The following is a 27,907-nucleotide window of genomic DNA, read 5'->3' as shown; positions in this document are numbered from 1 at the left end:
GACTACTCAAAGTCTATCCCAGGTTTACTTACTCTCTAGTATAGTCCCTCGAGAAGACACTGGAAGGCCAAAGCAGTATGTTTTTTTTTTTTTTTTTTTTAAATAGGTGTGGACATGACCTTGTTTTGGCTCTGCGTTCTCGCGGGCTGGTGCGAATGAACATGACCTTTGATCCTGTGTCAAATGCGAACTTGCACCACCGTTGTTCTGGGAATCAGTCAGCACTGGTTCCTCGCCCCCTCCCTAAATATCACACCGCCGCTCTAAATTCCTGTCCCCCGTCTCGAAACCACCCCGCTGATGGCGTGCCAACGCGACACACAGGCGTGACTTTTTACAAAAACACAATGGCCGGGTCGGGAACATGGCTTGTTCGCCTCACATGCCGCCTCAGCGCCATCCACCCTGGGAGTGCCTGAGGGTTTGGGGTCATTCGCTTGCTCGCTAGGGGCTATGGGGTGGTTCCACGCCTCGCTCATACACAAACACAAGCCTGCGTGCAGCAACACAAGAACATGCATCACACACATTGAGAGTTTGGCCTGCAGGATTGTTCCAGACATGTCTGCTTTGACACCTCATCCCTACTTGTTCCCTTCCCATCCATGTGCTCCACCCAGACAGTCACTCTGTTTAGATAAACAAGACGAGATCCTAGTGTTCCGTTTGCGTGTTTGCCACTGAAAAAGGGTCATTACACGTCCCGTTTACAAAGAATCAAAAAGTTCCTCCCTGAGGAAAAGGGCGTACGACATGTCCTCCCTGTCTCGCGGCGCAGTGACGTTTGCCTCATGCAAACACGGCCGCCTCTTTACGGGTGTGATGAAAGGTCCCGCACCGACCACCAGGAAGGGCTTGTGTGTTTTTGGCGCTGCTGTCGCCACGGCAACGGCACGGCACAAGCTTTGGAAGAGTTTGGACTTTTACAAGTCCAACGATGCAAGGCAAAGGAAACCTGTGTCCGTTTCAGCCTTCCCACATTCCCTCAATGCAACTGCTGGCCTGTTAGCCTGGAAATCATTCACTGAAGGATAAAAGAGAAGATGAGTTCATGTCTTTGACAATAAATATATTTACTTCATCTAGATCACATCTCTGCTCGCTGACAGATGAATTTTTGGACAAGGAATCCTCCAAAGTCGACGCTGGTTGACTTCCAACTTGTTCCCATTCCAAAACAATTTTTCCCGTAAGAAATATGTTAAGTGCATTCGTCTGTTCCAGGGTCAAATATGAACTATACGCACTGTTTTAAGTAACATTTAACACAGCTAAACTTAACCTGAATTTATTGTATTTTCTTAGATGCATATTTTGGAACAATGTGGACACAGATGTCCCACATTGGGGTTTGAAAATTTCTCCCTCACTCTATTGCAGTTTTTCAAACATAATGAATTAATTAATAACTGCTGTTTTGTGGTTGACTACAACCTATTCGTAAAAAAAAAACAAAACGCATACTTAAAGTAATTGTACATATTTTTTGCCCAAACTATGCATTTTCAAGCATAAAATGGCTAAATGCACTAAAAATATGGTATAATGGGCGCCACACACAGGAGGCGACATCTCCTCTACTCCATTCATTTTCAAAGGAACCTGCACCATAGGGCGGTCATCGTGTATCGCCGTCCAGCCAAGCGACACGTGTAACTCGTGCCTGTGAAAGTTTGTGTTAGTGTGTGTCATCGTGCACACCCTGGCTTGCGACGTGACCCCAGGAGGTTGAAAAATGTTCAACTTTTCATCGTTTCATGGGACAGGACGCTAACCCGTACGCTATACTTGCAGGGTCAGATTTCCCGGAGCTATTTGACATTTCTAAAAAATAATGTAGAGATATAAAGAAAAAAGCGGCATGGAAACTCGTCGGTGCCAGAGTAAACACAAGAACGTTTACATTCATTTTACACTGACATTTATCTTCAATACTAGCAAGATCAACACCGGCCGCTTTTCCTCCTCTGAACTACTTTGATATCCCCAAATTCCCGCCACATCTGACAGCCAATCAAAACCGTGGGAGACTCGTACAATTCTCTGTGGATGTGAACACGTCACCCATCGGTGTCGCTGGTCTGTGGTCAATGACCGTCGCCTCCCGTGTGCATGGCTTGCTGCGCGTTGGCGATGAGTCGTGTGGCGCCCATCACCGTCCAACCAAGCCACATGCGAAATTTGTGCGTGTGAAAGTTTGTGCTCCTGCGTGGCATTGCGATGCCATCCCAAAAAGAGGACGAGGACCAATCAGGGGGAGTTTCATTGACCAACCAATGAGCGGACAAGATACTAATCAGAATGCACTTGCAAGTAATACTTCCGTGTCAGATTTCCCGGAGCTATTTGACATTTCTTTCAAAAAAAAAAAAAGAGTATCGATATATAAAGAACAAAAGCAGTGCCATGGGAACTCGTTGGTGCCAGAGTAAACACATCGGGTAAGTTTACATTCATTTACATGGACATTTATGGAAGTTTGTCTTCAATACTAGCAAGATCCGGTACTAGCAAGACTACTCGATCAACACCGGCCGCTTTTCCTCCTCTGAACTATTTTGATATCCCCAAATTCACATCTGACAGCCAATTAAAACCGTGGGAGACTCCTACAACTCTCTCTTGATGTGAATGCCTCGCTCACCGGTGTAGCTGGTCACAACCGCTCGTTGCCTCCTGTTTGCTGCGCGTCGGCAATAAGGTTCGGCAACCGCAGTTGTTTGTCGCCAAAAGGGATAGTTTGGATTTTTTGACATGAAGTTGTATGACATCAGCATCGTAGTCCATTAACAGCGACTTAAGTCCAGTTCTGGTCAGATTTCTGTGACAAAGAACGTCGTTCCGCGTTGCTGGGGACATTTAAGTAAGGAGTTTGGTTTCTCAAAACAATATACGTTCAAAAGATTAATACATTTGCATCACAAAAATGCCTTCTCAAAAACATCAAGCCTCACAAAACGCTCGACGTTACATTTGTATCCCTGCACACTGTCGCCTGTGCGTTCATGTGTATGTGACCAAGACACGCGCATCTTCTTCCGCTGTGGAACACATACGTAAACAAGATGGCCGCGGCGCTCCGTCGCGGAAGTAGATGCTAGTTTCTTCATCACATACACAAGAATGCACAGGCGACAGTGTGCAGGAATATGGTGGGAGACAAATATAATGCAGAGCATTTTGCTGCTGATGATGCAGATGCCATACAACCTCATGTAAAACTATCCCTTTAAGCCATTAAGGCCACTAACTTGTGAATGTAATATTCTACGTTGGTCACTAGGTGTCAGTAATTAATAAAGGCACCAGACTTGAACAGCAGGCTTTTATTGCAGGTTTAAATGATCTCACAACAGGCACAATAATGATAACATAATAATAATAATAACATGTGTTACTGTGGCGACCACAATCACATCTGAAACGCAACTAAGAATCCCTGACATCACTTCCTGTCCGTCATTGAGTCTGCTCCCCTACAAGCTAAACTGTTTTAAATGGCTTATTTTCTCTGATTATATCAACTATATTGAGTAATATCAATGTAAAGGTGAGTATAGAGGTATTATTTCATGTCTAGAAGGCTCTAATAATGTTATTTAGAAGGTTGTAAACAGATTTTGTATGCCATAACGATGGAAATATTCCATTTATAAAGAAGGAATCCTACTTTGCAGAAGTTTACGTATCACGGTGGAGTCTGGGACAAATTAACTGCAATAAACGAGGGCTTACTGTACATGGCAAACCAATTGTTCAGTAAATTAGTTTTTACTGCAAAATAGAAATAACAACATAACAAAATTAATAAATACTTTTAAAATGTATATATATTTTTTTTTTAAAGAAAATGTCCGGGCTCAAACCCACGGCATCTGTCTTTTCAAAAGGCAGCAGATGTACCATTACATTTTGACATTGTATTCTTGTGTTCTGCTGAGCGCTGTCAATCATGACACCGACTTGGTGCTCTATGCCTCATGGCAGCAAAGCGCATCTTTTGTGCATTTGAGGAAAATACGCCCCTTTGCCCAAAATGGAGATGCTCCGCATCTGCGATTTTAAGCTGGCAAAAATAAAAATGGCCCCAAGCCCACAAGGACGAGTGCAGTGAACTTGGCCTTTTAGTGCCACATAATAACGTCACTCATCACAAGCAGGACCGTTTCACTTCTCATCATTAACATCTCAGAAGTCGTTTATGTTAACTCCCTGTGACTCCTAATGCCTTTTTTCTTTAGTGTGTGTGTGTGGTGGTGTTTTTTAATGATTTTACATTTTCCACCTCCAGCTTCCACAGGAGTTAATAATCATTTGCCTTCAGTGCTGAGGGAAAGCGTTGAAGGCGGCCGGGGGAAGGGGAGTGAGCAAACTAATAACCACAACACGTAGTCCCTGGACGCCCGGCGTTTTTATTTACAACAACAATTTGTGCTCCCTGGTGAAGGCAGTTTTAGTAAGAGTGGCAGCGCACTATTTCATTTTTAATGGCCACCTCGGGGGCCAAGCGCTGAATCGTCTTCACGCCATCGTCGTCATTCCAGGCCGTGTTTGGATTCTTTTAAATGATATTTGTTTTGCTTTGTAAGACTCTAAATCAATCTGATCGGGCTGGCATCCTCCACTTCCACCCGCATCTACTTCATGTCCTTTTGAGGACTTATTGATTTTGACCCACGTCACTAATCGATGCAGGAATGTCCATGAAAGTAAATGGGCTGCGACAGCCCAAGGAGAAACTTTGAAATAAAGCTTGAGTCACCTGCTTGGAAAGCAGCCTCATTGCATTTTGTTTTGTTGTGTTTTGGCCTCTGCACGACACATTGAAGTAATAAAAGCCGAATTAGCTCGGGAAAAGAACCTATATTTGGAAATACAACACAAGGTTTTTATTTTTCTTTGCATTTTTGTGTGTTATTCAGTGATGGCAAAGAATAAAAATGCGATGAATAACCATAGACAGTGGTGTTGTGAATTGTTACACATGTCTCAGTACAACATGGGTGTAATAATATGTGTTAAAGGGACTCATGCAGGACACAAAGAGTTGGTCAGAGTTGAGATGGCACGATGCGTGCTCGTGGCGGCCTTTTGAAGTGGCTCGTGTGTTCTTCTGGGTAGAAGCCCAAAGTCTTGACAGTAATTACCTTGCGCTCTCTCTCCGCCTCCCTCATAATTTCACGCCTCCGGGCGGGGGGGCCCGTTGCCAAAGCCTCTCCATCAACTTGTTTGAATGAAAGGAGGGCAGCGGCACAGTGGGAGCAAAAAAAAAAAAAGGCTGCGAGCGCTCCTGCACACCAGCAGAAGAAAGAAAGAGGTGAAATTTTGGCTTTGGATTGCAACACAGCAATTCAAACGCTCCTGCCGTGCGTTCAAAGCATGCACGCTCATAATTGCCTCCGCCAGGCACGGACCGTAACCTCCGATTGTTAGTTAGTTAGTATTGTGCAAAAACCATGGTACAAATTGCACTGAATGAATCGTACAAGGTTTGTTCGAAAGCAAGTTCTGATTCCCAAAAATGAATCATGCAGGGCAACTAAATGAACAAACCTCATATCAGTCATTCTGTATAATCGGAACCATACTGGCAGTATCAACAGAGGTTATGTTAGGTCATTGGTATTACTAGTATGGTTAACTTATGGTACACAGAATGAATTGCACAAAGTTTGTTTGTTCATTGCGGAATTTGAGAAATTCTCAAAAAAAATATTCGGCAAGCCAAGACGTTGTGTTGGAGTTTGGTAGTTAGTTATACGTAGTATGGGTCTGATTACGCAGAATGAATTTGTTCATAAAAGTACACAAAAACGATATTTCTGATTCCCAAAAATGAATAGCACGAGGCACAAATAGTGAGTCAGTTAAAACTTTGCTTTTGATTCCACAAAATGAATCATCTTAGGCGAGCGTTCACGTTTTCATTGAAGTTAGTCAGTTAGTTTTTTTTGTTTGTTCGTGAAATTGCGTCAAAATGTTTCTGATGTGAGTCGCAAATTTATGTTTGGATTGTTTTGTGTAGTAAGCTTTTCTGAGAAATGAATCGTGTGGGGCGATTATGTTTTAATCATAGTCACATAGTTTAGTTAGTACTGCTCAAAAACAATGGTCCAGATTGCACTGAGTGACTCGTACAAGGTTTGTTCCTTTTAGTTGTTTAGGTTCTTTATCTTTTCTTTGTTTGTTTGTTGTTAAACTTTGCTTCTGATTCCACAAAATGAATCATCTGAGACGAGAGGTTTTGTTTGGTCGTCAAATTGCTTCAAAATGTTTCCGATTCCAAGAGTCGGATCGTGCGAGGTGTGAATTTATGTTCGCCTTGTTGATCGTTTGTTTTGCGCAAAAAGCTTTTCCAAGAAATGAATCGTGTGGGGCGCTAGGTTATGTTTTAATTGCAGTCACGTAGTTTTAAGCACGGTTATTCCGTTAAGATTGCGTAAAACTATGCTTCCGATTCCAGGAGTTGAATCCTGCAATGTGAATGTAATTGTTATGTTATGACCGCAGGCAAAACTGGGTTCCACAAAGCAAATTGTACAAAGTGAGGGTTTATGTTTTTATCACTTTCATTTTCATTTTTAGTTCCAATCCGGATCATTCCGTCGTTTGACTATGGGGTGAATGATACGTTCACTTGATCCTCCATCAACCAGGAAGTTACCACCTAAATGATGACAAGATGGACTGTCACACTTGTTTACTTCTGTTATGTAGTAGAAGTACATGAAGAGCCCAATTATGTATAATTATGCTTTGGTATGAAGCTAGAAACCGGGCTGTGTGTACTTCAAAAGCATCAATTAAGCTAAATATCATGAGCAGGCGTGGACTTGAAGCAGGGCGTTCTGTCATCCTTCACTCGCTCACGAGTCAGTCAGTCCAAGCAAACAACAGGTCATCTTGTTGTGTTTTCTCTTTCCATGCGAGCGGTCACAGCTCCCCCTGTTGCTATGGTAACGCCGCTCCGATGGCAGCCAAAGAGGAAGTTGTTCACATCTGGGCCGGGTCGGAGGGTAAACAATTTGCGGGGGGGAGCCGGCTGTTCATTTCCTGTTTCCTCTGTCAACTTCGCTTTCTTCTCAAGCATGATGCCATTATCCCGTGGTTACTGTGACAACGCTGCCCCCGCCCCCCTAATACAGCTGGACTAAAACAGTGGAGCTGTAAATAAGATAAGGTAAGGTAGACTTTATTTATCCCACATTGGGGGAATTCCAGACAAAGTAAACACGACTTCAATTAAAAATGTAACTTGGAGCATGATTGTTTTTCTTAGCTGGGGATGATACCGCGTCGCTCAGAGCACTGCCTAGCAATGAGTCGCTTATCAATTACTAATGTGCGGAACGATACTGAAATATCGATACCGCCAATTACCAGATCTTTCTGCTCTAAAAATGATTCTCAAATAAAAATGTACGTAATACTTTGAAAATTTCAGTCATTTGAGGTCATGTATATGATTAACTGATTAGACAGTGCAAAGTAACTAAATGATAAATGATGGAGATGTTGTCCTTCCGGGGTAACCAAACGTTTTCCAGCGATGGCCACGTAGTGAAAAATGAAAGGATGCAATTTTGCCACTTTGATATTTTGTAAAGCAGCACATGAAGATATGCTTAAAAGTTACAGTACATGTATTTCAAGAAAAACCTGCATCTCAGCTTTGTGAAAGCCTGTTATTAGTATCAACTTGACTCTTTGCTCCTTTTTTATTTTTAAAATATTTCAACTTTCTTCTTAAATAATCTTCATAAATGTTCTTTTCGTAATGTTATGAATTAATTCCCATAATCTTCTGACTTTGCCTCCATAATATTAACGCTAAAGGAATTTTGGCCCACTCATCTTTGCAGAATTGTTGTCATTCAGCCACATTGGAGGGTTTTCCAGCATGAAGCGCCTTTTTAAGGTCATGCCACAGCATCTCAATAGGATTCAGGTCAGGACTTACTAGGCCACTCCAAAGTCTTCATCGTGTTTTTCTTCAGCCATTCCGAGGTGGACTTGCTGGTGTGATTTCTATCATTGTCCTGCTGCAGAACCCAAGTTTGTTTCAGCCTGAGGTAACCAACAGATGACCGGACATTCTCCTTCAGTATTTTTTGGTAGACAGCAGAATTCATGCTTCCATTTATCATTTATCAAGTCTTCCAGGTCCTGAAGCGTCAAAACATCCCCAGACCAGTCGGTATGATGTCCTTTTTCTGAAATGCAGCATTACTTTTACGCCAGATGTAATGGGACACACACCTTCCAAAAAGTTTAACATTTGCCTTGTCAGACCACAGAGTATTTTCCCAAAGGTCTTGGGGATCATCAAAATGTTTTCTGGCAAATTTGAGACGAGCCTTAATGTTGTTTTTGTTCAGCAGTGGTTTTGGTCTTGGAACTCTGCCATTCAGGTCGTTTTTGTCCAGTGTCTTTCTTATGGTGGAGTCATGAACACTGACCTTAACTGAGGCAAGTGAGGCCTGCAGTTCTTTGGATGTTGTTGTGGGGTCTTTTGTGACCTCTTGGATGAGTCGTCGCTGCGCTCTTGGGGTCATTTTGGTTGGCCAGCCACTCCTGGGAAGGTTCACCACTGTTCCATGTTTTGGCCATTTGTGGATAATGGCTCTCACTGTGGTTCGCTGGAGGCCCAAAGCTTTGGAAATGGCTTTATAACCTTTTCTCAATTACTCTTTCAGGGGGAGGGCAATGGGGAGGCAATCACTTTTTTCACACAGGGCCATGTAGTTTTGACTTTTTTTCTGCCTTAATAATAAAAAGTTTCATTTCATTGTGTCAATGACAAATATTTCACGAATATTTAAATTTGCTTGATGATTTCAAGCATTTAAGCATGACAAACATGCAGAAAAATAAATCAGGAAGGGGGCAAACACTTTTTCACACCACTGTATTTTATTGTAACATTTATAACATCAGTTTTTACAACGGACATATCTAAACAAAAGAAAACAAACCTTCAATCCCCCTGCCCCGCACAGTTCTCCATATAGTTCCAACAATATCGACCTTCTACCCATGCAAACATCCTCTTAATGTGTTTTTTATTTTAGCGTGAAGAGGAGAGCCCAGAACGCCGCCGTCATGCTGCAACTGTCGAGGTCCGCGAATCCTCCCCAGGTGATTAAAGAGGAAGCTGCTACATCACCATGACTCATCGCCATATGTGCTTTGCGTCTGTGCATGGTCTATTTACACCCACGCTTACTCGAGTATTATGCAGAAGAGTTTGGAGGACAGGAATGGAAAGGATAGCAGAGTTTCAGAGGGCGTCCGAGCTTGCAAATGTTTGTTTTAGGCGGCTGCGGCGTTCCGTCTCGTACTTGGTAGTCGCCGCGGGGGCGCTCGTTTAGCCCGGGATGACAAAACCCTCGCTTGGCTAGGCTGGAGGACACCGATGGAGGCTCTAATGGGCTCGGCAGGTTCCTCTCTGGTGATGCCTCCTGACAGCACAACTCTCCAAAGGCCTCATTAGCTTGACCATTAAGTCCAAAGGATGATGGAAGAACACCAACAAATGTGTCTCCTTGTGTGTGCTGGCATGCAGGAACTGCACGCTTTAACGACCTTCGCACAGATAGAGTGATAGTTTAAATGATTTATGGTTGCAATGCTGCGCTTATGCCAAACCGCATCGATTGTTCACAAAATAGCCTTAATGCTTGCCATAAGGCCTCAAAAATCTGTGTGTGCGTGTGTGTGTGTGCGTGTGTGTGTGAGGGAGAAGAGCGAGTTGCTTTGAAGAAGACGAGGATGAGGAGGGGGAATTTTGCAAAGGGAAAAGAAAAGATGTAATCCCTGAAACACGCGAGAGGCTGACATAAATAAACATACCGGGAAGCATTTCAAAGGGATGGAATCCGCCGCTGCAGCAAAGCAAGATTAGGAAGCAAAACGGAGAGAGAGAGAGCGAGAGAGAGAGAGCGACATTCCACATGCAGCCAAGGTGTGCACGCTTGTCACCAGCCGTCTCCTGGTGGGGCAAGCCAGGAGCGTGACCGTGCAACAGGAGCAATCTTCTCCAGCTTTAGCCATAAGCTCACCCAGGCTTGCCTTGTCTTGTGTCGCTGTCAAAATTCCTTGGCCCGAAAGCAACCTGCAAATTCAGAGCGGGCGAGGCAGCACGTGGGCCTTTGGTGCTGCAAACATCTGGAGTGTTTGTCTGTGCTAACATGGCAGCCGTGATGGCGCGCATCATCAAAATGCTGTGCAGTATATCGCCGGGCAGATGGGGGAAAGCTGACTTCCTTCATTTCAACTCACACTCATTTCCGGTGTATAAGCCGCACCCACTAAATTTAGAAGAGATTTGTACATATATAAGACGCAGCTGACTATAAGCCGCACATGTCCACGTCATAAAATGGCATGTTGGGCTGCGCACGAATCCGTGAGGACCAGGTAGCTCTTTTCTATCGTGCAAGACGCCTGATTCACCAAACATGCGGAGTTCCTGGAGCCACGCTTTGCTGTGCCAGATCGCAAGTATTTCTCAGATATTTGCTTACAGTTGTACAGTAAATGTTGTTTACAGCCACGTCGAGAACCTAATTGCTGATGCTGTGTCCATTAGCTTCACAACAGATATGAGTTAATGCCATACACATATTGGTATCGGTTGATATCGGAATCGGATCTTGACAGTTGGACAATATCAGCATATCTGATATTGGCAAAAAAGCCAACATGCACAAAAGATGCACTGAAGATTCCAAATTGTCTCTAACGTTTATAAAAAAAAAAAAAAGTACGCTATGTTTGCCGTTGAAGACTGGTCAGAAAAACACATTTGCTCGGTTGATTCTTTGACTTTTCCAGAAACACGTTGTTTTGTTTGGTGAAGACTCTCTCAATTGTCTTTGATGTTTACCAAAAGACATGGCTGAGGTTCATTGAAGACACATAAATCGTCTTCAATGTTCACAGAAACACGTATAAGTGATCATTCTCATCATCATTTGGATGCTAAAGATGCTGAGGATGTGTGTGTGTTTAAACATGCACACACGTTTGCGAAGGTGATTCTATTTGCATGTTTTCAGGAGCGCACACACACGCCTCGCTGTGTGCATCAGGTGTCCCGTCCCCCGGCGAACACTGACCCAATGTCTGCATGTGAATCGCCTATTTCTCCCGCCTCTGACAGCTGAGGGTGGCGGCGGGGTGCCGCCATGACAGCTGTCCCGCCTAGCAACGCAACACTGGGGCCTTGTGCTCAACTCCCACCACTCGTCCACCGTGTCGTCTCCCTCTCCGTAAGGTTGTTTATGTGTTTGCGCCGTTGCGTTTGTTTACGCTCTCCCTCTTCTCCGCTACCTCCTCTCGCAAGGAAGGATGACAGCTCGTAAAACTGTGGTGGAGGAAACATCTCGCCTCCACCGACAGGAGACACATCTCATCCAAGATACCCATCTCCAACCAGCCGTGGCTTGTTAACTGGAACAATTGATTTCTCCCCAGCTCTCTCGCCGCATGCACGTATTTGTCTCGGGGCAAAGTGAGAAGCAGGAATCATGTTCAGGAATGCAGCCGCACTTTTTGGGGTATTGAGGGCACCTTGCATGTGGATGACCCTTGACACCATTCACTTGAATCCACTTTAGTGTTCCTCCCCCAAACATGGCCAAACGAGGTATGAGGCAAAGAGTAGAGAACGTGGCTGCAGGTCCCTGTGTGGTGTTGCCAGGAAACCACACAGAGGAAGCTAATCCAATTAAATGTGCAACAGCCAGCATGTGTCCCGCCATGCATTGACACATCTTCACTCCCTTCACCACCATAGCAACCTGCTACTTGCACGGGGCTGTATAGGAATATTATTATTTAGTCAATTGTGTTACAGGTACAGCCGTGGCAGATGTAAACAGATTAAAAGAGGAAGATACTGTTGGGAAAAAAAGTGACGTAAGCTTCCTATTAGATCAGGGGGTCTCAACCCGGGACCCACATTTTCCAATGGTCATTTACTGCGACCAACTTTTATTTGTCATTTTTATTGTAATTATTTTACAACTCAAAATTACCGACTCAAGTCGGTAATTTTCGCTTCATGCACGAAAAAGTTTCGTTTTTCAATCAATGAAGCCGTCGTGTGTAGACTTTAATTACTGAGTCCTAGCTCAGTCACAATCATTCACAAGATCCACACAAACTGTCAGTTGTTCCACATGAAGAAGCCGTCTTCTTTTGAGCTTGCTATTTCCTGGTCAAACATGTAACTTTAAGAGCATTTGCACCAAAACATTACCGCAAAGTATGCTGGGAACAGGACGTGCGCCCAGCGACGCTACAATAAAAAAAAACAAAAAAACATACGCTAGCATGCATGCGGCAGCCGGAGCAAAACTGAGTTGGGTTGTACTTAATTGAAGTATTTTAGAATGTACTCACGTTATTTTTCATCAATCCTCATCCACAAATCCATCAAAGTCCTCATCTTCTGTATTCCGCACAAACAAAGCCGTCTTCTTTTCCGTTCGCTACTAGTCTGTTAACTTGTCAGTGTTATTCAGCTCCGAAGCAAAGAAGGAAACTTCTCCTGTTGCTTCTGCCAACTTTATTTCTTGAACACGGCCACCAGACAGCAGCTCAGAACACACACACATCTCTCAGCATCGTCTCTCCTTCCTGCTTGCCCACAAGGCAAAGGTTAAACAAGCCCCACTACATAGCTGTCCAGTCAATGCCTGTAAGAAATGACACTGTTTATTTCCTGGTGTGCACTGGTCAATACTGTAATGCCGCTTGTTGTGGGGAAGGAGAGACTCACGTCGCCGATGCACTTTAATGGCTTTATTAACAGCGGAGAACACTGCAGGACTTTACATCCACGCCAACATAAACACACTTCCCAACTCTCTCCAAACTCACAGCTAGCACTGAGCCTAGCTCTCCTGCTCGGGACGCCCACCGTCACTTCCCGTCACTTCCTGATGAACTAAAGCTGTAATGACACTCTGCCGTATAAAAAGTAAAATATTAAAAACAAGCGTAAGACATTACTAGCACAGCTTTGTTCTGTGGGTGGTGGATATATTCTATCAGTTATTATTAAGCCTCTAGCTTCCTTTTAGTAAGTAAAAACCTTGGCTATGATTGCACTACATTGTCATGTAGACCTACAAAGTACACTTGGAAGAACAAGAGGTGAATAAATGTATTGCAACTGATGTGAAACTGATGAGGGGTAGGATTAAATAAGCTTTGCTTCTTCCTACTCCTTTTTGGACATGCAAAATTGTGAATTGTACTATGTGATGTGCTACTGTTTGACTCATATGCATGTTCAGGATGAATTAAAACCATGAACCATGATAATAACAAGCCTAGTAGTGCTGTACAACTTTTATCCGCAGTCCCATAGTGCCCTCTACTGGTCAACATTATTATTATTATTATTATTATTATTATTATTATTTTCCCTTTCTTTTTCTTTTTTTTCCTCTACTGGTCAACATTCAAACTGGACGCCAACCTGTCTATAGAGGCCACCTGTCTATAACGGCCACTTTTGCAGACTCCCTCTAGTGGCCGCTATAGACAAGTTTGACTGTAATTACATGTCCAAAGTGCATTTTAGAGCAATTTATTAAAGCATTGTCAAGAAAATGAGGAAGAACGTAACTCCAAGCATGCAAATGTATAATGTAATAAAAAAAAATCAATCAAAATTGTACTAAATAACACCACAAAATCACATATACAGTATAACTTATAACTGTGCAATGAATATATTCCATGTAAGAAGATGACTAAAGTATTGCTCAGTTTTATGTTTAAAATTTAAAAAAACAAGTCAGACATCTCAAATAGTGGTTGTATATTACATATTTTAATGTTATGTTTTGTTGCAAACCACCCAGAATAGATCTGCAATCCACTTTTGGATCCCCCCACCAGTTGAGAGCCCCTGTTCAGATGACAATGCGCTGTTATTACCATGTCAGTCCACGACGGGGCAGCACCTACTGAAGTGACGATAAATCAGCCTTGACAACTGCTAGCTAACGTGTGCCATCCTCATTTTGTTTATCACAGGTTAGTAACATGTCAATAATGAAGCATGAACACTGCAGATAAACGTGTGCGTTCATGGACTACATGTTGTTTGAGAAATGTTTTTCGGGGTTCTTTCCGCACAAAATGTAAAGTCAATGACGTGAGGTATCTCGATGCTAAAAGCTAATGCTAGTGGACGTTGGGAGTGAATGGAGGATGACCAAATGGAAAATGTGTTAGCATTAGCGCAATTTTGTTGTTGCCAACCACTTTTATGCAAAAAAGCGTGTGGTGTATCTTGATGTGAAGTTCTATTTTTCAACCTATTTTGAGCGTTTGTGATGCAACAACTCGTTGATTTAATTTATTGCACTATATTCCGCCAGAGGTATTTAAACACCTTCCAACATCCTGGTAAGCAAGTCATTACTTGTGGTGATGGAGCTTCCTGCAGCATATTTGGGCTAATTACACATCTTAGGCCCCCCTCGTTTAACTAAACAACACACTCTTTGTCCCGCCAACAGCGTGCCGAGCGAGTGATCAGAGACAGGGGTCGTGGAGTGTATGCAATGCCACGCCACGGTTCAAGGTCCACCATTGAATATCTGTCGTTATTGGGAATAGTGTGCAAACATCCTCAGTATTTAAAAAAATGGGAATAAACAATCCCGCATTAGACCCCTCCCCCCAAAACCATCAATTAACAAAATGAAGATGTTATTCTGCTGCAACCACAATTTGCAAAAATGTTACAAATATATCAAACTAAATATCAACTTTCTAGAACCAATAAACATGTACCTGGCCGTTTAATATAGAAAATGTAAACTATCTCTCTCTGCGCAGCAACTCGGATATAAACAAACGCTGTTGTTTGAAAATGCATTGCACTATAACTAAGTATTGCGAGATTTCGTCTTGGGCGTGTGATCCAAGATGGCGGACGAAATAAACAAACCAGACCGTATTTTGGATGCTAAACAAGTGGGCAAACGCAAGCCATGGCCCAAATTTTAGCAAAAAATTGTGTATGTGAACCGAAAAACATGCTAGCCGTGGCGGACGTCAACCGAGGTACTGCTGTATTTCCTTTGGGGACAATTCAATTTTTTAATATATCACCCAATATATGACACTTTTTTTTCTGTCGCTGTAAAGTGTGTCATGCTTCTTGTATGTTGCAACAGAAGCGGCAGACTCAGCAACCCCCCCACCTTGACATGACTAAATAATTAGAGTCAGTGCTGTAATTGACTGTACGGCCAGTTGAGATATGGTGATGGACACGGTCCCATTAAACAAATCCACTTTATTGCCGCTCCCCTGCGGCTAAGTTATGTTCAGCTTCATCGTTTGACGCCCACTCTGACGCGCTGACAGTATCATTCATTCTGTGTGTGTGTGTGTGTGTGTGTGTGTGTGTGTGTGTGTGTAGAGGGCAGGCTCAAGGCTGACGGCAGTATAACCTCCATGAAACACGACCACTATCTTGGAGTCCACCCTTACACTCCAGACGTTGCTGGATGAAATGCGCTGCACTACGACCCCTGACCTCGCCTCGCCTGGAGTTCCCGTTTTCCCGCCTGGCGGCCCCGCTCAGAAGGCGAGCGCAGGGGAGGGGCGGTGTGGTGACATGTAAGTAGCTGCTGTATCAACTGCCATGAGTGCCCCCTTTTTTTTTTTTTTTTTTTTTTTACAATATGCAGATTGAATTCCGCCATGCACAATGGCGGCATTATAGGCCCCAACGCAATTAAAATTGATTAATGCTAGCGGAGGAGAGGAAGTCCTGTCATCATTAACGACCTGGAGGCTAGCGCTCATCTAGAAGTGTGGTACACAACACATTTACACTCAAACAAAGCATAAGCGCATTGCAGACAATGGCTTAAAAACATGTACAGTATTTACAAAGGCTGTCAAAAATAGCACATTAGCAGCGGTAAAAAAATGTTTGGCGTAATTAACGCCACGCTTCTCTGGTATGACGGCAGACGGAAACATAGTCTAGCGTCCCCACACAGTCACACGCTCTTGAATCTGACCTGAACATATCAACTGCAGTGCAAAGCCAACACCATATCCTGTATGTGTCTCCAGCTCACAAACACGTCTCTCGTCCTGCTCGGAACGACACTTCCTCAGTGTCGGTGACAACTGTGAGATGCATTCACGGACGCACCGAGAATCACGACGATGTCTATTATGTGTGTGTGTGTGTGTGTGTGTGTGTGGTCTCAATAGACAGAAAAACAATAAGTGGATATTCTTAACGCAGGGGCATCAAACTCGTTTTCACCATGGCCCACACTGCAGTTAGAATTGCCCTCAGAGGGCCGCCGGACAGTATGACAGAAATGTTTTATTAAGATTCATTTTGTTCTTGTTTTTAAAGTTTTTTTGGTGTCACTAGCACTTCAGTATCCTCTGAATTGTCATCTTTTTGTTTGTAAAGGAAGAGGTGGCGAAACAGTAGACTGCATTTCGTTTTCAAGCATGAGAAAAGCAGTGAATGTGCTGCACTCACTTTCTTCCCAGAGATAAAAACGCACACACACGGAAGCGGGAATTTGATCACACGCGTTTATGATTTGTGCAAGCTTCCTTTTTGATGTACAGACGTGCGGGACAAATCCCCATACTGATGCAAATTTTTGGCTCTCGTCTTTTTTCTTTCCTGTGCCTTCCCAGAAACATCGCTCAGGAATAATCCTTGTTCTGATTTTACGTGACTATCCCGCGGGAGTCAGAAATCGGGAGTTTTTCTGCGATTTGGGTGAAGGAGCACATTAATGACGCCTTGGCACATTCACACATCAGCTGTCAGAGATTATTCTTGGCAGACGTGATGGGAAAATAGTTGCGCTTCTTTTTTTGGCGAGACGCTTTATCTTTTGTCATTTAATCAATGAATGAATGTTGAGGTAGGAGTGCCGGTGGAAGGCCCCAAAAGAGGAAGACGAATGAAATTCCGTGCATAGCTCGGTCATGTGAGTCATGACAATGCCCGCGCTGACTTTAGAGTCTTTAGAGTGGAAATCCCGCACAGCTCGGATGACAAAAGAAATGTATTGGCGTTTAAATGCAGCACGGGAGCGTCTTTGTGCTTAAGGAGTTAGCATAAATCATATTCTGTTGTCAGCCCCTGCGGGGAACTGGCGGAAATCCTCATAAATAAACGCACAAAAGACAATGCTGGAAGAGCTTGTTGCTGGTTTTCAATGCGCAAATACAAATCTGCATTGTTTCTGCGACAAAGTAGAAGCCACTATCTGCTCCGAGGCTTTAGCTTTAGCCTGCTAGCGCCAATGTTTGCAACGCTGTTTTGATTGACAAAAGAAGCAAGTTGGTCCTAGTTTACAGTGGCAGCGTCACGAGATACCCCACTCACAAGAAGATATACGGGCGGATATGTTTGAGGTGGGCTAATTCGTTTAGTTGCCTTTTATGTTGCTACCACTTTCCAATAAATTCGGCATACTGACTCGTTCATGTTCATGGGCTCACTTTACTCATTTATATTCTCACACGGGGGCTGTGGCATTTGGCTTTTCAAGCATCTTTTTGCCACCGAGTTTTCTACGTTGCCTTGCATTGCACCACTCTTTCGCTGCGTGTATGATAGCAGCCCAACATTCACTGCATCATACATTTATTGCTAATATTAGGTCTGACTCTCATATAGCTACATGTAGATAAGTTGATCAAAATATTACAAACCGTATCACTAGGAGTATTTCATGTATAAATTGCAGCTCCCTGAGGGCACTCGTGGGAGGGAATTCTAACAACGCCAATTACAGGTGTCATATCTGCATGGAATGTGGATGAGCTCAACGAGAGCAGCGCGTCAGCGACGTGTGAGCGAGTGCAAGGAAAAAGAAGAGGAAGAAAGTTTGACAGAGCTCTGAATGGAGATGACACCAACAAAGAAGACGAGTCAACCGGGCGGAACCGAAGCTGACATAGATGATGATTGTGAGTTGGGTTGTTTCACTCACACACACACAAACGTGGTAATTCAATGATGTCCTTAAGTCCATCAGGAAAAGCAGGTAGGTGCAAGATTCTTATTTGTTAACCATACCTGACACACACTGTGTGAGGTCCAGGTCAAATGCGCCCATGTTCCCACTCCACCATTCTTACTTTTCAACTGGCATCCTTGACAGTCACGATGATCAATAAATCAATTAACCGCACGATAACTAAAAGCAAACTCAATCATTTTGCCAGCCTCGATAAATTGAATTGTGCACATGTGTTTGCCTACCTCTCTCTCTCTCTACCAAACAGCTTGGATGACCAGAGGGTTCACCCCGTGCGTCTGTCTCAGCACCCGGGCGTGTTGGTTCTATAGCGGAATGAACTGAGCGAGTGAACCCTCCTGTCAGTCATCCAGTCTCTTTGATACGTGCTAGCGAGTGCACTACTTGTGTGTTGTGTGCTACATGATCGAATACTTTCTTCATATCTGTTGTGTATAAAACACGACCTGATGTTAATTTCAGCCTGATTGTGCATCGTCAATTTGTGACGTGAAAAAGTTTGAGACAGACAATGATATGTGTGTAAAAATAATACAAAACTTACGTTTCATCTGCCGTGATTCCTGAAGTATAACACCTCATTGTGCACCAAACACATTTTGCTTCATCCAAAACATGTACTTTGGTTTAACTCCGACAAAACGTTACACCCCATTGAACGTAAACGGCGTACTCCACACACAATGTTGTTAAAAGTGAATCAAGTAAGTGTACTGTATATGCAAATGAGCTGACGTCCACATTGACACACAATGTGAACTTCAGAGTATTCCCGGGTTATTGCTCCGTTTTTAATAACGAAAGTGACACTGATTCCAAATCAGAAATATTGTGATTGTGCTTTTTATATGTGAAATTTTTGTAAATTAAGTGCAATTTTGTTTTTTTTTGTCTGTTTAATTTTATTTAGAAGTGCTTGACATTCCAATTAAAATGTGAAGTACTCTTGAGAAATTAAAGTTTATTGCTTTTGATATGGTGTACATGATTATGCAATATATTATCATTACATTCATGAAAAAAATTGTATCAAAATAATGTTGACAATAATATCGTTTATCTGCAGTAATTTGTAGGACAATTCTCATCCAGCAAATTTGTTATTGTGACAGGCCTAGAGAAGATTCAATTACTTTAGTTAACACATCCAGCTGGAGTCTTTTTCCCTACTTTCAAGCATTTTAGCACCTCATCACAAAGTGTTGTGGCTTTAACAATGCTGCAACTTTCCTCTGAAATAACTCCACAATTTCACACTGGCTTCGCAAGCCGACACACTCGGCCTGCTTTTATGAAAGGTGGCTGCGCTGGACGCACTTTATTGGGCCGCTGTGAGCTCTTATTTCCACAGGGTGTGTGTGTGTGTGGGGGGGGGTAGATTCTGATTTAATGTGTGCCCCTGCAGAGGCCTTGTAAATCACATTGCATTCAGTGTGTGTGTTTATGTTGACAATAGGACACATTAAAGCAATGATACACGTCCAGTTTTACGTAGACACCCGGCACTAATTAATGTTCGTTGTTATTTTAGTCGGTCATTTCCATTTGGAGTCCAGTCAGACATGTCGTCATGTCGGATTCAATCATGCGTATCCGCCCTGGCTGCGCACGAGCAGGGTCGGCCTCGCCCTGGCCGGCCTCCTGCCATTCCAGCACGCAGAGGAGTGTAGATTTCTTAGATAAGCACCTCCTAGGAGAGGCCCAGACAGAACAGCTAACCACTTCCATACTTCCATCCCTAGACTAGGTTGATTAGATCCAATGTACGTCTTGTGGTCCCACCCTGCCTGGAAGCAGTGACCTCACCTTCCAGACGCCCCATAAGCCCTGCATCCTCTCTCTGGCGGACTCTTAAGACCAACAGACTCAGGATTTGACTTAAAAACAACATGCAGCTCTAGTTTTTTAGAATAAGAGACGAAGTCCCCGCTTTCAGTGAGTGGAGCAAGAAATGTGGAAAGATCCCTGTTCATAAATATTCCTGAAAATACTGCTGGACTCTTTTACACTGATGTCATTTTCCCATCTTTTGTCATCAAGCATCTTCTTCTGTGTAGGCTCTCAGTCGTACAGGAGTTGTCCATCGAGGGAAAGACTTCTTGAGACGTCATCTGTACTTAAGTACAGATGACGTCTCAAGAAGTCTTTCCCTCGATCAAGCATCTTGTTTTTCCAGCATTGAAAGTAGCACCAGACAGACAAGACACCCTATTGTGTTGGAAGCAATTGCTGTCAGTTGCAGCACTGTTCTGTGTTTGCTGGGTTCTGTATACAGTAAAAGGCAGATCTACCATTGTGGCAGTTTGGAATGTCAACAACAGCGTTTTTATCTCTGACTGCTTGTTTTTATTGGCCACTACCTTAATGAAAGGCAGGTGTGTGTGTGTGTGTGTTGAGTTTATTTAAAGAGGAAGTAAGAATGAAAGCAGCCATGTGTCCCATCACAGTCACGCCTGCTCGTAAAACCTCCGGAAACACCTCTGATCCTCATCATCGTCCATTAAGCAAAAGGCTCTTACATGTAAGGAAAGCTTCTTTTATGTCCTTCCCCAGCGAGATTGTGCTGTCCATTCACAAAGTGTAGGAAGAGAAGATGCTGTGGGAATCACTTGGTACTCCTCTCCTCCGCTCTCCTCCATTCACGGTGTTAAGGCTGAGAGCTGACACCTACCGTGTGAGCTCATGTCTGCAACGAGCCAGGCAACGAAAGCTCCTCCATGTCATTTCAAATGAATAGTTAACATGACATCTTCCAAAGAGTCTCTTGTTACCACTCTTCCGGACTTTCGAGTTATTATTATTTCACTTTGGTTCAGCTGATATATGAAGTGTCACAAGTAGTCCCCAACCCCTCCCATCCAGTCCCTAAAGCCCGGAGCACCGTGCCGGACCACTAAATCACCTGACTGCCTCCGTGCTTTCCACTAAAGAATGCAGACCACCGAGGAGCAGCCACAACTCATACGACCATAAAGGAGACCAGAATGGTGGGCTGGGATGCGCTGATGTGTTAGGGAGGACATGGGGGGGTCAAATGATGCTCCCTGGAAACTCTAATATAGATAGGAACATCTAAACTGCTTGTCACTCAAAAATGTTGGAGCTCATCAGCAATATATAGAATACAGTGTGAATGTGATGCAAACAAATACAACACCTACCATTCAAATTGCTATAGCAGGGGTGTCCAATCTGTCTCTGCTGAGGGCCACATACAAAAACATTAAACATTAAAGGATGTGGGGCCTACTTTTTATTCGCTGTTATACCATTTATTCTGGTTAATGTGCTCCAGATGCGACAGTAACAGATTAATTTCCATTATTTAAAAGTAGAATATTTTCATAGAGCGTAGAAACCCTGTTCACGACCTTCTAAATACGTTTTTTAAATGTTAGAGACCTCTAGACATGAAATAACACCCCTATAGTCAGGTTTACACTTGTATAGCCCAATAATAACACTAAATAAGCCATTTAAGACATAAATAACTTGTGCTTGTTTGTGTTCCTGTAAATGCTTGGGCTGTTGAGTGACATCAGGGCTTCAGAGTTGAGTTTTAATTTGGCGAAGGTGACAACAAACACTGTGGCGCTGGCATTTCAGGTGACTGATAAGGTTTTTTGTGTGCTTGATGGGGTTTTTTTTTCACCCCGTCATCACAGAGCGTTTGATACAACTAGCACACAAAATGTCTTCTTCAGTAAGTGAAATGTTTGTTTACAGGTGAGCGCAGATGATGTTACGACAGGCTTTTCACGTCACAGGCAGGAGAAAAAAGGAGCGCTTGATTTGCTCACCTGCACAATATGGATAGTCTCGCCTCATGGGAGCATGTTTTGAAATGATCGGTCATCGGAGCTATTTTTAATGTTATCGGATTTATCAGTATGACATCACCATTCCCTCATATCGGCCCGATAATTATGGCGCACCCCTCCTGCAAACCCATCGCCCTGCTCGATAAGGCCACAACACCGAAAAGTTCCTACTCACAAACTCAAATGATGCTTGACGTGCTCGTCAGCCATGAGGACCCCTGGCCGCTTATTGGGGGATTGATAAGAAGACTACAGTAGTTCACATAAAAATGGTGCTTTCTATCTTTTCACCACGTGTGCCTTGAAGAAACATTCCCAGGTGAGGAATTGCATGGCCGCTAGGACCTTTTTGTATATCCTTGTGGCTGCCTGGTGGTGTTCTAACGGAGGAAAGAATGTGACCTCGTTCCTGAGCTGATTAGCAGCTTCATGTTCATTCGTGTATGTGCAGGTTCAAAGTAGGGCGTTCAATAAAATGCCTCTAACTTGTGCCGTCAAGGAAAATATGTTCACTTCTAAATGTCAGAAGTGTTTGTGCATTACTTTTTCTTGGGGGTAGGATTTACTAAAAACAATGCTTGATCAAACGGGAATCATAAAGTGGGTTAGCGGTGGGGGTCATGTCAGGCGCGCACACTGGGCAGTCGAGGTGAAATAGGAAGCTCGCATGATCGGATCGTTCACGAGACTCAACTGCAGCGCCGACAATGTCAACACGTGTATTATTTATGTAGGATGGGTCTAGCGTGTTTTGTCTCTGCTTGTTTGTTGTCCTAGTTTGCTCTGCAAGCGTTGGGCCTGTGTCACAAATGTGCCCACAAAGGCGCTGAGCAGTTATTTATTATTCCTTCCTTTTCAGACAATTGCTAAAAACCTAAAGCACATCATTCTTTCCCTTCCGCATGAGACGGATGATGACCAGTAAGACCCAAACATCAGGGGTCACCCGTCACCTGCCGCCTACAGTCGGAGCGTGGACATGAAATATTAACGACGGCGCTGAGCCACAGGACTCTGACGCATCCGCCACGGTAAATAATTCAAACTTTCCGTTGGATGCCCTTTTATAACTTGGCAGCGCTCAATTTACTTTCTGTCTGCCGCCCATGTTGAGGTTGTCGCGACAACAGCTCGTGACATCACACGGCAATGTGGGCTTCTGTGTAATATTCACTACCGTGGTGCCTAAGTTAACATCATTAGTCTACTCCAGAAGGTTCGACTCAAAGCAAAACGGACTCTAACCAAAGCAAATTTTCCCATAGAAAATAATGTAAATTCAATTAATCCGTTCCAGACACCCAAATATGACAAATACAAAACACATTTTATAGATGATAATTATACATGCAGAAAATGATGCAAAAATAATCACAAATGACAAATGAATGTACAACTGAACATTTAACAGCAACTGAACATTTATTACCTAGTTTTGTTACGTTGTGTATCTCTCTCTAGCGCAGCAAATCTGATAGAAGCAAACGCTGTTACTGTAATATGGCACCCACGGCCCACAATACATTATGAGCTCACGTGCAAGTATTGCAAGATTTTGACTTGGCGCGTGATCCAAGATGACAAACTGGACAGTATTGTGGACGCTAAACAAGCAGGTGAACGCAAGCCAAAGCAAAATTTTTGGCAAAATTTTGGATGTTAACCGAAAAACGTGCTAACCGGGGCGGAAGTTAACCAAGGTACCACTGTACTTTGCAACTAAAGCATCCAACAGTTTATAGATTACATTAGTGATGGTCAAGTATTGACTGAGTCGTTCAAAACTCTGGAGTTTTTTTACTGAACCGAGACTTGCGGGTATTCGTCTCGGTTAACAGAGACTTACCTGTTACCTTACTTACCGGTACCCTGCTGCTGCTAGCTAAATTTAAAAAGGAAACCGGGTAACATGGCATTAATTGTGCAACTGTTAGTCAAACTGCATTGGAAAAAAGCTACTGATCTGCTCCTCACTTCAAATCAACTCCTTCCCATTTCTTGTTCCTGTCTGAGCTGCTCACGCGGCGTTAGCGAGCGAGCACTAGAACCCGGAAACTGGCTAACCTAGACTCACTAGAATAATTCGCTAACGGCGGCATGAGAGTGCCGACAAGTGATTCATGAACCTGACGCGGGCTCATGGGTTTCAGTGATTCCTGCTGGGCTCACAAGTTTAGTGAGTCGGCTAGGTGGACTTGTTGCCCGTGTGCGAGTTTCTCGGGTGACGAAGACATTGCATTGAGCGCTCAATCGTACATGGATGTCACCGCCATATTGGATGTGGCAAAAGGGAACGGTGAAGATGCCAAATTCATGTTCTGCATGGAATTGTACCAACCAGTTTACAGTCCAAACAAGGTCTCATGGGTTTACCTTTCACAGGTAAGGCTGGAAAAATACTTTTGATTATATTTGGCCATTATAACATTATTTTACCTTACTTATGGCATAATGTTGTGGATTCCAGCCAACCAGCCTCCAATAACTTTGTAGGAAGGCGCTTTATTAAGTTTGGTCCGTTTTCTTGCATTTGTTTAAGGAGCAGACCTGCCACACCCAAACGTATCGCTGCACCAGGCCAACCATCTCCCTGAAATACTCTGAAGTTCAATGCAGACGCCAGCTCATTTGCATGTACACTTCTTTGATTCACTTATAGCAACATTGTATGTGGAATATGCTGTTTACGTTTAATAGGCGTGACGTTTTGTCGGCGTTTGATCAAAGCACATGTTTTGGATGCGGCAAAATGCATTTGGTGCACAATGAGCTGAAAGGTAAGTTCCACCGTGTTGTTATTTCTTCCATCGTCTTTGTCACAAAATAGCAATGCACAAACGGGCTGAAATTGACATCAGATGGTGTTTTATACACCACAGACACAAAGAAAGTATTCAACACTGTTTCCCCTTTTTATTCAGTATGTTTGCAGTATATTTTTATTTGGTTTCGAGCTTCAGATCATTGAAGTCTGCACGTCATGCCTCTCCAAGGGACGGCACCTTCCCTGGTATCCCTTTCAGGAGAATCACCCATTGATCTGGTTCCAACCATTTGTCGGCACTGGTGCTGCTATTGTAGCAAGTTTCGGTAGACATCCTGAATTATAACTTCTAGAAAAGCTATTTTACTGTAAAGTAACTAATGTAGCCTTTTCCACCAATAAATATGTGTTAAGAAATGACAGATCCCATTTGGCTGCACTATTGATTTACATTTTTTTCCGTTCCGGAGGCCATCAGTGTGATGGATATGCTGACTTTCTGTTTGCAAGAACATTTATAAACAGGACTCCTTGCTAGATTGCACATTCTATTCATCATGTTTTTTTGCATTTGCGTTTATTTACCCTCCTCCTTCCAACGAGAATAGTCTGAAGATCAAACAAGACCAATCAGCTGCCGATGACAATGCGCTGCCCACAGAGCAGTGACTCATGCCATCCCATAATGTTCTTTTCAGTCAACACACTGCGAGCAGTGACTCATCCCGGTGTCCGTCTATACTCAAAGCTCAGCGGCCTCGGACGCGGTAACAAAGATATAGAATGAAAATATGAGCGCTATTCAAAAACTTTAAAACGACTTTACTTCTTGTTATTGGCGCTAAAAAAAAATGTTTTTTATGTCTTTGGGAGCTGTCTGCTGCATTCGTTTTCCCAATTCCAATTCCAAAGTGAGCTTCACTCGCACTCGCAGACACACAGCTCAGGGAAATGCAGTGGAAATCTCATTATGGCATACGCATGCTGGAAGTAATGTTGGCTCGGGGGCAAATGAAACGCCTTCTCCTGCATGGCAATAGGCTTGTTAGGGATTTAGTGTGGGAATGTTCCCCTAGTTTTTTGTTTTTTGGAGGGGGTGAAATTACCACTAGCTTTAACGAGCAAGGGGTTAAACTCTAACCTGTGCACTGCTCTGACCTCCCCTTCCAAGCAGAAGCTACACAATTCATTTGCATGTGAAACGTGACTGCTGCAGAGTTGAGGTGCTAGCCCGAGTCCTACTGAAAGGTGTGTGAGTGTGTGTGTTCAGATAGACGCTACTCGGTATTTGGGTCAGCGGCAGCCGTCATGCTCCGAAAGATTCTGCCAACGTGGTGCTAGTAAATGTCACACTTTGTTGCGTTAGCCTGCAGCTAACGGGATTGGGCACGCGAATACACACGTCGCACTAATACGATCTGAAGTGAAACTTGTTTTTACGACGACGTAAATGTGAGCTACAGTGGGAAACAATCTGTTCTGTGACGCTCTTTCATGTGAAATTTCTCCTTTCAAAAACAGTTTTCCCCCCACACGAAACACCGAAAACCAAGGCAATTTTTCCCAAAGGGAAAAAGTTTGAATCCAATCACAAGAAATACCTCGCTACTTTGCACTTGGTATTTTGCAGCTTCAAAAATATTTAAATTAATAAATCATTCTGTTTCGGGGTTGAATACGGCCTATTTGCAAAAAATTTGCACATCAAATTGTACATATTTCTTGCCAAAATTATGCATTTTCAAGCATAAAAATAACAAAAAAACTAAAATACAAATACAGTTGCCACATCGCAGTCTGAATTACGGGGCTTCACTCTATCACAGTTTTTGAAACATATATTAATGAATGAATTAATCATGTTTTGTAGTTGAATATTGCCCATTATTAGTCCAAAAATATGCATTTTGAAGGAAATGTTTTTGTATTTTTTGCCTAAATTAAGAATTGTCAAGCATAAAAATGGCAAAATGAACTAAAATACCGATACAAGGAATTAAGTAGCCGCATTAAAATTGTGTACTCTAAGTGTAGTATTACATTAATTACTACATTAATTGTTTGATGAGACAAGCACCAGACTTGCTCGCCGGAACAACTTATATGTCAAAGTGGCAAAGTTGCATGCTTTCATTTTTTACTATCTTTTACAATGTTCCTCACTATTTTTTACTCTCTGGAAAAAGTTTGGACACCCCAGATTTACGTGCCGAACACATTTGAACCTTGAGAATAATCTCATATTGCTGAGATAAGATCATAGCTTTTCCAACCCCTTTGTCACTCTTCCTGTTCAATGAAGGATGTTGTGGTGCATCTGCTTCTTTTGTTTGGAGCACATATGATAAGTGAGGCACATCGCTTTGCTGCTGACACCAGTCAAGGTCATCACGGCATCAGTGGCAGCATTTCAGCTTCCTGAGGCAGGTTGTGTATTTTTCCCTCTCGCTGGCGCTCCTCTGACCTTTAGTGAGAATGTTTACGCTGTCATGAAACTTCTCCTGGGCTGACATTGTGGATTTTTATATTGAGGCAGTGAAGCCGGGAGACATTTTATGAGGTTTTATAGATGCGGCGTAACGCAATCAATTCCAGGGTGCTGGTTGACCTTTGTTTTATCCGGATTTGGAACAATGTTTCCCCATAGGAAATAATGGAAATAGAAATACAGTCGTCCCTTGTTTAGCGCGGTTAATTGGTTTCAGACCCGACTGTGGTAAATAAATTTTTAATTAATCCATCCTTATTACATTAGCTTACCTTGCGCTCTGTGTAGCCAGTCCTCGATGCAGAAGGAAAAATGTTATCCTCCCATTCCTTGTGGAAGCGGTAAGTTTGTGGCTTCTTACTTTGTCCTTCTTCCCCACTCAATTTGAAACCCTTTCTTAAGTTTCAAAGAAATAGCTTCAAGGTTAACGGGTTAGCTTGCTATCTAGCGGCTGTCTAGAGTCCCTGTAGCATAATAGTGTAAAAATGAATAACAGGAGTGTGAAGGTGACTATAGGGGTTTTATTTCATGTCTACAGGGCTCTGATAATATTAAAACATGTATTTACAAATTCATAAACAGGTTTTCTATGCTCTAACGATGAAAATATTGCATTTATTGAATCCTAAGTTGCGGAAATTCATTTATCGCGGTTGGGTCTGGAACCAATTTACCGCTATAAACGAGGGACGACTGCATCACTACAGAGTCTGTCCGGTTATTTGCTGCCCTCTAGTAACAGACTCGACTGGCCCACACACGCCAA

At 43.1% G+C, this 27,907-nt stretch overlaps 1 long non-coding RNA gene across 1 annotated transcript; it reads left to right on the top strand.

Annotated features, from left to right (window-relative positions):
• Nucleotides 1-2,008: 2,008 nt before the first annotated feature.
• LOC129170570 (uncharacterized) lies at nt 2,009-24,980 on the top strand. Its single transcript, XR_008566636.1, has 4 exons — nt 2,009-2,441; nt 15,455-15,654; nt 17,823-17,997; nt 24,850-24,980. It is a non-coding gene; the product is annotated as an uncharacterized LOC129170570 (long non-coding RNA).
• The last annotated feature ends 2,927 nt before the right edge of the window (nt 24,981-27,907 follow it).

This window comes from Dunckerocampus dactyliophorus, chromosome 17 (assembly GCF_027744805.1).
Source record: "Dunckerocampus dactyliophorus isolate RoL2022-P2 chromosome 17, RoL_Ddac_1.1, whole genome shotgun sequence".
In the NCBI taxonomy this organism is placed as follows: Eukaryota; Metazoa; Chordata; class Actinopteri; order Syngnathiformes; family Syngnathidae; genus Dunckerocampus; species Dunckerocampus dactyliophorus.
Note: the sequence above shows the minus strand (reverse complement) of the source record. Positions and strands in the feature narration are given on the sequence as shown.